Source organism: Cyprinus carpio, chromosome B12 (assembly GCF_018340385.1).
Source record: "Cyprinus carpio isolate SPL01 chromosome B12, ASM1834038v1, whole genome shotgun sequence".
Lineage (NCBI taxonomy): Eukaryota > Metazoa > Chordata > Actinopteri > Cypriniformes > Cyprinidae > Cyprinus > Cyprinus carpio.
The window spans coordinates 24,448,188-24,458,378 of NC_056608.1; the positions used below are offsets into that span (position 1 = coordinate 24,448,188).

General features: G+C 43.5%; 1 pseudogene; it reads right to left on the reverse strand.

Moving 5' to 3' along the window:
* Nucleotides 1-239: 239 nt before the first annotated feature.
* Nucleotides 240-10,191, reverse strand: part of LOC122139103 — a 10,209-nt pseudogene continuing 257 nt past the window's right edge.

Consider the following 10,191-nt stretch of genomic DNA (forward strand, 5'->3'; position numbering starts at 1 on the left):
AAACAGTTCTGTTTCTGCTGTTCTCCTAATGATTCATTTGTAAATTGTTAATAAACGCAGCAGAATGTGGCTGTGAATAATTCAGTTTGATCACGTCTTTGTTTTACATCATTAAAGACTGCAGTTAAAGTGCACTATTTTCTCATCAGGGAGAAAAACTCATTCCATTCAAGTGTCCACAGTGAAATGTGGGACTTTTAAACAGTTCAAACACTGTGACAGTGACCTTCATTCACTTTCCTCTGAGGGAAAGAAACTGTAAACGTCACAGAAACGGAGCAGGTTTCACCTTCACAAACGTCCATCAAACTTCAGCAGAACTAAAACAGACCTTCATCCAGAGAGAAACTACTATTCAAGAGTCTCAAGTTTAGTTGAGAATGAAAAACTAAATAAGCATAACTCTGAAAGTGCTAAAAGTCCCGGTGAGGGTCGAGCGGACTCTGTGTTGAACCGAACGACTGTAACAGCTCATGAAAACACACGATTAAAGCAGGCTAAAATCAGAAGAATTAGAGTTGAATTAAATCACTGATGACGATGATTCCAGTGGTTTAGAAGGACAGGATGGTCCTGCTGATGATGTCCACACACTCTCTGACCTCATCCTCCTTTATAATGAGGGGCGGGGCTAGTCTGATGATGTCACCGTGAGTCGGCTTGGCCAACAGACCGTTGTCACGGAGACGAAGACACACCCTCCAGGCGTCATAGTCTGTGAGAGATCAGAGTATTAGAAACGGATCATCTCACACACACACACACACACACACACTCAAACACACACAAACACACACACACTGGAGGAAGTGTTATTATGGATTATAGACTCTATGTATTTGAGTTAAAAACGTCTTAATCATCTATTTTTACCATCATTCTTACTCCACACATTCACACCAATGGACTGGAGTGCTGTGGATTACTTGTGGATTATTGTGATGTTTTTATCAGCTGTTGTGGCCCTCATTCTGACGGCACCCATTCACTGCAGAGCATCCATTGATGAGACACTGATGCAGTGCTACATTTCTACAAACCTGATGAAGAAACAAAATCATCCTGATCTCAGATGAACTGAGGATGAGCACATTTTAATTTTTGGGTGAACACCTCCTTTAATGCACTGCAGTCTAATGGCTGAAACAATCAGTCAAAAGAGCTGAAAACCTGCCGATTGGCACAATAAATTACTTCTGAATATATTTCTCTCATTCTTGTGTAACTGTGTGCCTCTGTGTTTTTTTATATTTCTACTTTAAGCATATATTTGTCTTTAACTGTATAAAATGAAACGATTGTCAGGTTCCAGCTGCTAACACACCTGCTTCTCTATTAAAATACACAAAATCCTGATGACGTAATGAGAAAAAAATCTAAATGCATGTTTGTGACCAGCTGAAACCTGATCTTCGACTCTTTCTGCTCACAGCTGATGTTTTCAGCCCAAATAAAGAGCTGAACGCGCCCACACTCCTCAGATCACCTGTGTCTGATCTTCAGCTGTTAAACCGGGCGAGCGACCCACAGTTCATTCTGCAGCCTGCAGTACTTTCACATCAAGGCAGAGTTTCTGACGGATGCAGTGGTTTGCATGTGAAGCTGTAGTCTGGTTTGAATGACGGTGGTTTGTGGCGGATCTTGTTCTGACCTTTAGTCTCTTTGATGATGATGCGTTCAGGAGGCCTTTCCCCTCGGACGCCTCACGATCTCCAGCGAAGCTTCCTGAGCTCAGCACGCAATCTGACCCCTCAGATCCCGCATCCTGAGCCAGACCCTCCTCCTCCAGAACCTGAGGAGATCCGGAGCGTGAGAACACACACACACACACACACACACACACACACACACACACACACACACACACACACACACACACACACACACCACACACCACACCACCTCACACACACACTCACACACACACTCACACACACACTCTCTCTCACACACAGAAACACACACACACTCTCTCTCTCTCTCTCTCTCTCTCACACACACACACACACACACACACACACACACACACACACACACTCTCTCTCACACACACACACACACACTCTCTCTCTCTCTCTCTCTCACACACACACTCTCTCTCTCTCTCTCTCACACACACACACACCCAGGCTGATGGCGTGCTTGCTGGCAGAGCGGCGATGGCGACGCGGTGCACAGAGGCTCCATCACGTGGATCCGTGTTCTCCAGGTTTGAGTAGTCAGCATCACCTCACCATCACCTAGAACCTTGCTGAGATCTGGAGACACACACAGACTCCTCAGTGAGCGCGCATGTGTGTGTTCATGTAATGTAAACGTCAATGCTGTGTGTCAATATGTGAGAGAGAAAAAGAGGAGAAATCAGCTAAAAGAGGGAGGAGTCAACAAATCAGTGATAAGTTTGACACACACACACACACACACACACAAACACACAAGCTATACCACAAACACATAAACATACACCACACACGCACACCACATTGGATTATAAATTGTTTGGAAGAATTTAAAAATGTTATTTGTTCTATTTTTTTTTTTTTTTTTAAATGTATATACATTTATATATATAGATTCAATGTAAACACTATGCACAGGCAATACACGGTAACAATTGTCTGTATGTCACGAAAGCACATATTGAATTGGAATTGAATTAGAATTGAGAGAGAGAGAGAGAGAGTGTGTGTGTTTGTGCCAGAAAGAGAGAGCCTGAGTGAGTGTGTGTGTGTGTGTGTGTGGGAGGAGGAGTGTGTGTGTGTGTGTGTGGTGAGAGAGAGTGTGTGTGTTGTGTGTGTGAGTGAGTGTGTGTGTGTGTGAGAGAGAGAAAAAAAAAGAAAAAAAAAAAAAAAGTGTGTGCTTGTGTGGGGCAGAGGGAGCGCAGTGAGTGTGTGTGTGTGTGAGTGTGTGTGTGTGTGTGTGTGTGTGTGTGTGTGTGCAAAGTGAGTGTGTGTGTGTGTGTGTGTGTGTGTGTGAGAGAGAGAGGGAAAAAAGCTTGTGTAAGTAAGAGAGGGAGCGTGAGTGAGTGTGTGTGTGTGTGTGTGTGTGAGTGAGTGTGTGTGTGTGTGTGAGAGAGAGAGAGAGAGAGAGAGAGAGAGTGTGTGTGTTTGTGTGTGAGTGAGAGTGTGTGTGTGTGTGTGTAAGTAAGAGAGGGAGCGCGAGTGTGTGTGTGTGTGAGAGACTCACAGGATACACTTCTCCTGACAGCCTACCTAGAATACTCAGGACATTCCGGGCCTCACTGCCTGCGGTCTACAGCCAGACAGCCAGGCGGGCCAGACCGGTCTGTACCTCATCAGCAATGAACAGAACCTGCAGCACACCCACACACACACAACAGTGTTTGTCTGATTAACACATACATGAGAGCAAATGGCTGATGTGTGTGTGTGTGTGTGTGTGTATATAATTTGTGTGTGTGTCACATGTGTTTGGACAAAGCTCCCGACTCTCGTGGGTTACCGGGATCAGGAACAACCACACCTGCTTCACCCTGGATGGGCTCCACCATGAACGCCGCCACGTTTGGATCCTGCAGTGCTTTCTGCACGACACACACACACACACACACACACACACACACACACATACGGTCAGGGGAAACTAGTTGAGCTGGTTAAGTTACAGGTTAAAAATACACTGCAGGTTTGCTGTGCTTGTTTGTAGAGTCTGACCAAAAATACAACCCTCGCTGCTGCATTCTGGATCAGTTGCAGAGGCTTGATAGTACATGCAGGAAGGCCCGCCAGGAGAGAGAGCACTGTACATGCACTCCCCCCACCTACAATTCCTGCCGGCCTGAGACTCGAACTCACAAACCTTGGATTGTGAGTCCCACTCTCAACCATTAGGCCACGACTCACGGCCACTTGAAGCTGAACTGATGATCCATCACAACTCCTAGGTTTCTGGCTGTCCTGGAAGGAGTATGGTTGAAAACCAGCTGTATAGAGAAGTTGTGATGAAACGATGGGTTAGCTGGAACCACCAGCATTCAGTCTTAGTAAGGTTAGCTGAAGGTGATGGTCATTCATCCCAGGCCTTGCATGAACCGAGAGCAGGGCCTAGGGCCACTTTTGAATGCAATGGTTGCTGTCCAGGGGGTTGTTCTTGTTAATCCGATTAATTTAACAGCCAAATACTTTGACAAAAAACAAAATATTAAAAACAGAAACAAAAATTTTATTATTATTTATTATTATTATTATTATTATTTTTTATTTATTTTTCAAATATTTTTTAATTACATAGTACTCTACTCAAATGATTTTAAATGACTTTTTTATTTTTTTTTATGACTATTATTATTTCAAATGCCAAATAAGAAATACTACTACATTGAAATTTTTCCCGTAAAAAAAGAACTTTTTTAAAAACTTAAAACATTTTAATTTAATTTTGCGTTTTCTTTTTTAAATTTTAAACTGAAAACCGAAGACCACAAACCGCAAAAAATTGGGCAATTTTTTTTTTTTTTTAATTCCCACAAGGATCGTTTTTCAACAAAAAAATTGTTTGCATGCTTTTGTGTATGTGTTAAATATTTTTTTTTTTTTAAAAGTGTTAAAAAAAAAAATGTCCCCAGGAAACTCCTTTACAAAGTATATCTTAAGATTTAAAATTTTGAAGCCCCTTAAGTTCTCTTTTGTAATTTTTCATTACATTTTTGAAGATTTGGTTAAAATTTATTTCCCAAATGTGCTTTAAAAAGGGCTCAAACCCGAGGTAGATGGAGCTCATGAGGGTGATTTTCAAAAAGGGGAAACCGAAAACACCGGGGCATGACCCCCTGGGCAAAAAACACCGTACCTTTGCGGCGAGCATTGTACGGACCACTCAAAACCCGGCATGAACGGGCCGAAACCCCCGAACTGCTGGGCCGCAGCTGGAAATGGCCCCCTCGCCGGCCCCAAAATTCCCCCCGGAAGCGGGAAAAACGAGACCCCAGCTTCAAAAACCTCTCTCATCACAGGAAAAACCCAAGCGGGTTCAAAATGACACGGGGAAAAAACATTTTACTCAACCTTTTAGGGATTTGAGTCATAGAACACTTCACAAAAAATCCCTGATTAAATAAAATTTTCTCAAAGCGTTAATAAACTAAAAATCAAAAAAATAAATCTCCTTTTTCTCATCGTCCCAACATTTTCCTACCAGCCCTTTCTGAAAGAATTTTTTAATGTTTTCTAAAGAAGTTCTTCGCTCCCCAAAACCTATTTTTTTTTAAACCCAAAAAATACAGAAAAAATTTTGAAATATTTTTACATTTAAAAAAACTTTTTCTAGTAATACGAAAAACTGAAATTATTTCGGATAAAAGCTGTATTTTCAGCACTTATGTTTTAAAACCCCCGAAGTGAGGTGGATGGCTCTTCTTACCCAACACGATTTTCCCTTAATTTTGGACCCCTTGACCGCCCCACGGGCCAGTTTCAGGCCCCTCCACACCTTCAACCAACCAGGATCAGACACTGTCGACCCGGGGTTCCGGTCGGAGGTGTACCTGTGTTCATGGCAGACTTTGTCGATCCAACAGGCCGTGTGCGCTCGACGCCCAGCACGCGTAGAAGGCTCTGAGGTGAGCCCCCGCGAGGGCCCCCCCCCCAGCCCGCGGACTTGGGGGGGATGACCCTGGTTAACGGCGCTTGACCCGGGGCCCGGGAAACAAAGTACCCGCCCCTCCACGCCCCCCACCGGGGAACCCCTGCAAAACGCCACAGAAAAACCCGATCAGAGAGCCCGCTCCACACACAGGTTACTTCGTCCCCACCTTTATGCAGGGTGTCTCTTTTTTTAGCTCTGATCTGGGGACATTATGCCGTACCAATCACCACATCATGATAAATTACAAAAATGACAAATCATGACCCACATTTTTTCCAAGAATACATTCATTTCAGTCCGGGGGGAGAAACACGGGAAATGTGAAAAAATAATTTCAAATAAAGATCATTAATACGTACGCTGTGCGGAGGCAAAATGAGCAGCTTCCAGAAAAAATCTGAATTTAAAACAATAAATTTAGAAAAATTGCCAAAAGGGAAAAAAAAGTCGGGGAATTTTGAAAAAGCCCGAGCTTTCACTTATTCTGACTTTTTTCTGAATTCTAAAAAAATTAGAACCAGAAAAAAAAGCTTTGTGGGGACATAAAATTGAGTGGGCTGCTGGTGAGAAACCTTCCCCGAGTTCGGGCAGGCCACCCTCTCCCGCCCAGCCACCGGCAGGTGGGAGTTTTGAGGCCGACGATCCCCCCGAAAACCCCCTAGCAGGGATTCCGAGGTTTGGCACCCCAGAGGACAGCGCCTTTCCCAGAATGCACTTAAAGGCTCAGGGCGGCCCCCGGGTCATCAGACTCTTTCCGTTCATGACATGCCCCTCAACGAGAAACAAACACTAATCCCCATCATCCCAGATCATGTTATCCCTTTAGCCATTTCTAACGCTTTTTTAAAAAAACAGATTAATTTAAAGTAAAAACAAAAAACAGGGTTTTGTCACAAATTTAAACGCGATTTTCGGAATATAAAAATGAAAGTTGAAGGGGGATATCAGTATTTTATCTTCACATCACTAGGTTTAGAGGGCACAGAATATAAAAAAAAATTCCTACCACACAGGTGGATTCAAAGATTTATTCAACAAAAACTTGTTTGCATGCCTTTCCTCTTATTACTGTGTGACAATGGGGGGGGGGGACCACATACGCAAAAAAAATTGGGCAATTATATTTTTTTTTTTATTCTACCACAAGTGATCAAGGTTATTCAACAAACTTGTTAAGAATGCTTTGTGTTATGGTGTGCTGTAAATATGTTTTTTTCTAAAATGTGTAGAAAAAATGTCCTGACGTAATTACTCTTTACCGAAAGTACTACTCTTAAGATTTAAATTTTTGGAAGCCCTTAAAGCTTCTCTTGTTGATAAGCGCTTCTCATTACATGTTGGTTGAAGATTGTTTGTTTTACAGTTTAAGTTCCTAAATGTGCTTATAATAGCGACTCCAAACTCCGGAGCCGCTGCAGATGGCGCTCATAGAGGAGATTTTTCTGTGCATGGTAGACGCTGTAAACAACCGGAATCATTACTGCTGGCGTGCAAAATGAACACAGTACCTTCCTAGCGCAGCGACGTCATTTGTACTGGACCAGCTCAAATCCAGGCTGGAACGGACCGAACCCTTCGTAACTGCTGGCGGTCCGTCGAGCTGATAAAATGGCCCCACAATAATCGTCCTTCCCCCCAGAGTTCCTCCATCTGTAAAGCGCGAGAAACACTGCAGAGCGCCTCTCAGCTTACTAACTGAAACACACTCCTACTCTCATCACATGAAAACACTCACTCATAGCGGGCTTCACAACTGACCCGTGTAGTGTTAACATAACATATCAACATACATCACCTTTCAGGGATTTGAGCTCATAGAACACTTGCACAAATAATCATCCTGATATAAATAAATGCTCTCAAAGCGTTACATAAACATACTAAGAGCAAATAAATAAATCTCCTTTGTCGTCATCATTCCTTAACATGTACACTACCAGTCCAACTTTTTTCTGAAACATAATGTTTTTTAAATGTTTTCTCAAGAAGCTCTCTTCTGACTCAACCAAAACCTGCATTGTTTTTAAAATCCAAAATCAGTAAAATTTTGAATATTTATTTAACTTTACTAACGAGAACAGTAACCGTAATGCAACACCTATCTCCCACTGTGAATATCTGATAAACGGAAATTTATTCTGTGATCAAAGCTGTATTTTTCAGCATCATTATGCTGTATAAATCCGGTGTAAGTGAGGTGGACTGTGATCTGCTGTCTTACCTGCAAAGCACACAGCTTCGCCTGCATACTTCGCGACACCCTTGACCCGTGTACGCCACGTACGTGCCATTTTTACCCAGGCAGTCTCTTACCGGCTCTCGCCTCTCTCCCGCCCTCCACACCTTCAACCCAAGCGCAGGATCAGACACTGCTCTTACCGTCCAGTGGTGTCCGGTGTCGTGAGGCTTGTAACCTGTGTTCATGGGCAGTCCACTTTGTGCGTATCCGAACAGGCCGGTGCATGTACTGCTCGTAGACGCCCAGCACGTCGTTGTAGAAGGCTCTGGATGGTGAGGGTCAGCCAGCGAGGCCTGCGCGCCGTCAGCGCCGCGATGATCTTGGGGTGGCAGTGACCCCTGGTTAACGGCGCTGTACGCGCTCAGGAAGTCAAAGTACCTGCGGCCCTCCACGTCCCACACGTGAACCCCTGCAACACGCCACAGAAACCCTGATCAGAGACGTCTGACTCACACACACAGGTTACTTCAGTCTCCACGTTTATTCATGCAGTGCCTGTGTCTCTTTTTATATAGTCCACTCGTGATCTGCGGTACATCTGAGTGTATCTCAGGTTCACTCGAATCACCACATCATGATAAATTACTTAAGAATGACAACCATCTATTGACCAATTACACATTTATCCAAGAATACATTAAACAATTCTCAGTCCGGTTTGCCAGAAACACGGAAGTGTGAAAAAGGCTAATTGACAAATAAAACGATCTATTGGAGATACAGTACATGCTGTGAACGTGAGGCAGAGATGCATGCAGCTTCCAGAAAAAAGTCTGAATTAAGACATATAAAGTCAGAAACAAAAAAAAAAACTCGAAAAATAACAAAAAAAACTCATCATACTACATCCTAATAATTCACACTTTCTCTCAAAACTAAAAAAAAAATATAACTGCGAGAAAAAAGTTCAGCTTTTGTGAACATAAACTTGAGCTGTGGACTGCTGGTGAGAAACCTTCCCAGACAGTTCTGTGCGCAGGCCACCCCCTCTCCTCGCTCCAAGACGCCACGGGCAGTAGCGGGTGGGTAGTTATGAGCGCCGTATCGATCCTCGCGGGCGTAAACCTCCTCTGACGTCAGCGCATGCTCCGCAGGCTCGGCTCGGGACGCCGCAGAGGACGATGCGCGCTTCCCAGAATGCACTGCACGGCTCAGGGCGGGCGCCACGCGGCTCATCAGACTCTTCATGCTGTTCATGACGACTCGTTCGGTTCAGACTGAGAAACAAACACTCAATCACACATCAGTCCTGCGGAGATCATGTTCAGTCACATTTAGCTCTATTTCTACAGCGCTTTATACGAAACAGATTAATTCAAAGCTGCGATAAACAAGAAAACAGAGGTTTAGTCACAAAATTCAAACTGCGACTCTGCTGGAATATAAAGCTGAAGAGTCTGAGTGTGTATATCAGTATTTTATCTTCACATCACTAGGTTTAGAGTGACACAGAATATAAAAAACATTGCAATCTCAAATAGAAATATACTGAGAAAAACAAATTAATTAATAAAATTAACAACTGTAGTTAAAGTTATTTTAAAAAAAGTTGATTATTAAAAATGTAATGAAGTGAAAAATGGAACCTTCATAACCAGCCATATAACAATAAGATATGATAATAATGAGATCTCTGAGCTGTGTAACACAGATGCTGCTCGAGCACACACACACACACACACACACACACACCTGCTGACCTCAGATCAACACTCTCTCTCTCATCAATTATTAATCTGAGCTCCTGGAGACTTTCCACTAACAGTATTATTAGTTTTAGATAGTCACGTGACCACGTGGACACACGTCAAAAAAACGCAGCCGGAGGCGCTGATTGGCTGAAAACTCACTGCCCTCAACACGCCCCACTGCTGCATGCGCTGCCAAGGGTCAACTAAAGACACACACACACACGTAAGGTTTGTATAGTGCAGTTACACAGCAGTCATTCAAGAAAAGCTCAATAAAGTAACCATATTAAAACAAAGCATCTGAATATCATTAAATAAACCCCCACTGAATCCTGCATGAACCTGTTACCCTCATCCCCACATCATCTTCACTTTAACCCTCATCTTCACTCAAGCCCTCACCTTCATCACTTTAACCCTCATCTTCATCACTCAAGCCCTCATCCTCCTCTTCCTCGTCGCTGCTCTACTGAAGCTGACGCGCGTCATTAACATACTCGTGTTTATGAATATTCATCAGCCCTCTCTGCGTTATTAATAATCGCGCGGTGTCTATCTCGCCCCTATGGCTGTGAGCCGCTTTAATGCGTGTTTATGTGCGTGTTTTTACCTGCTGCGGGCTCGTGCGGGTCGATTCTGTTCCGAGCGCGTGCGTCG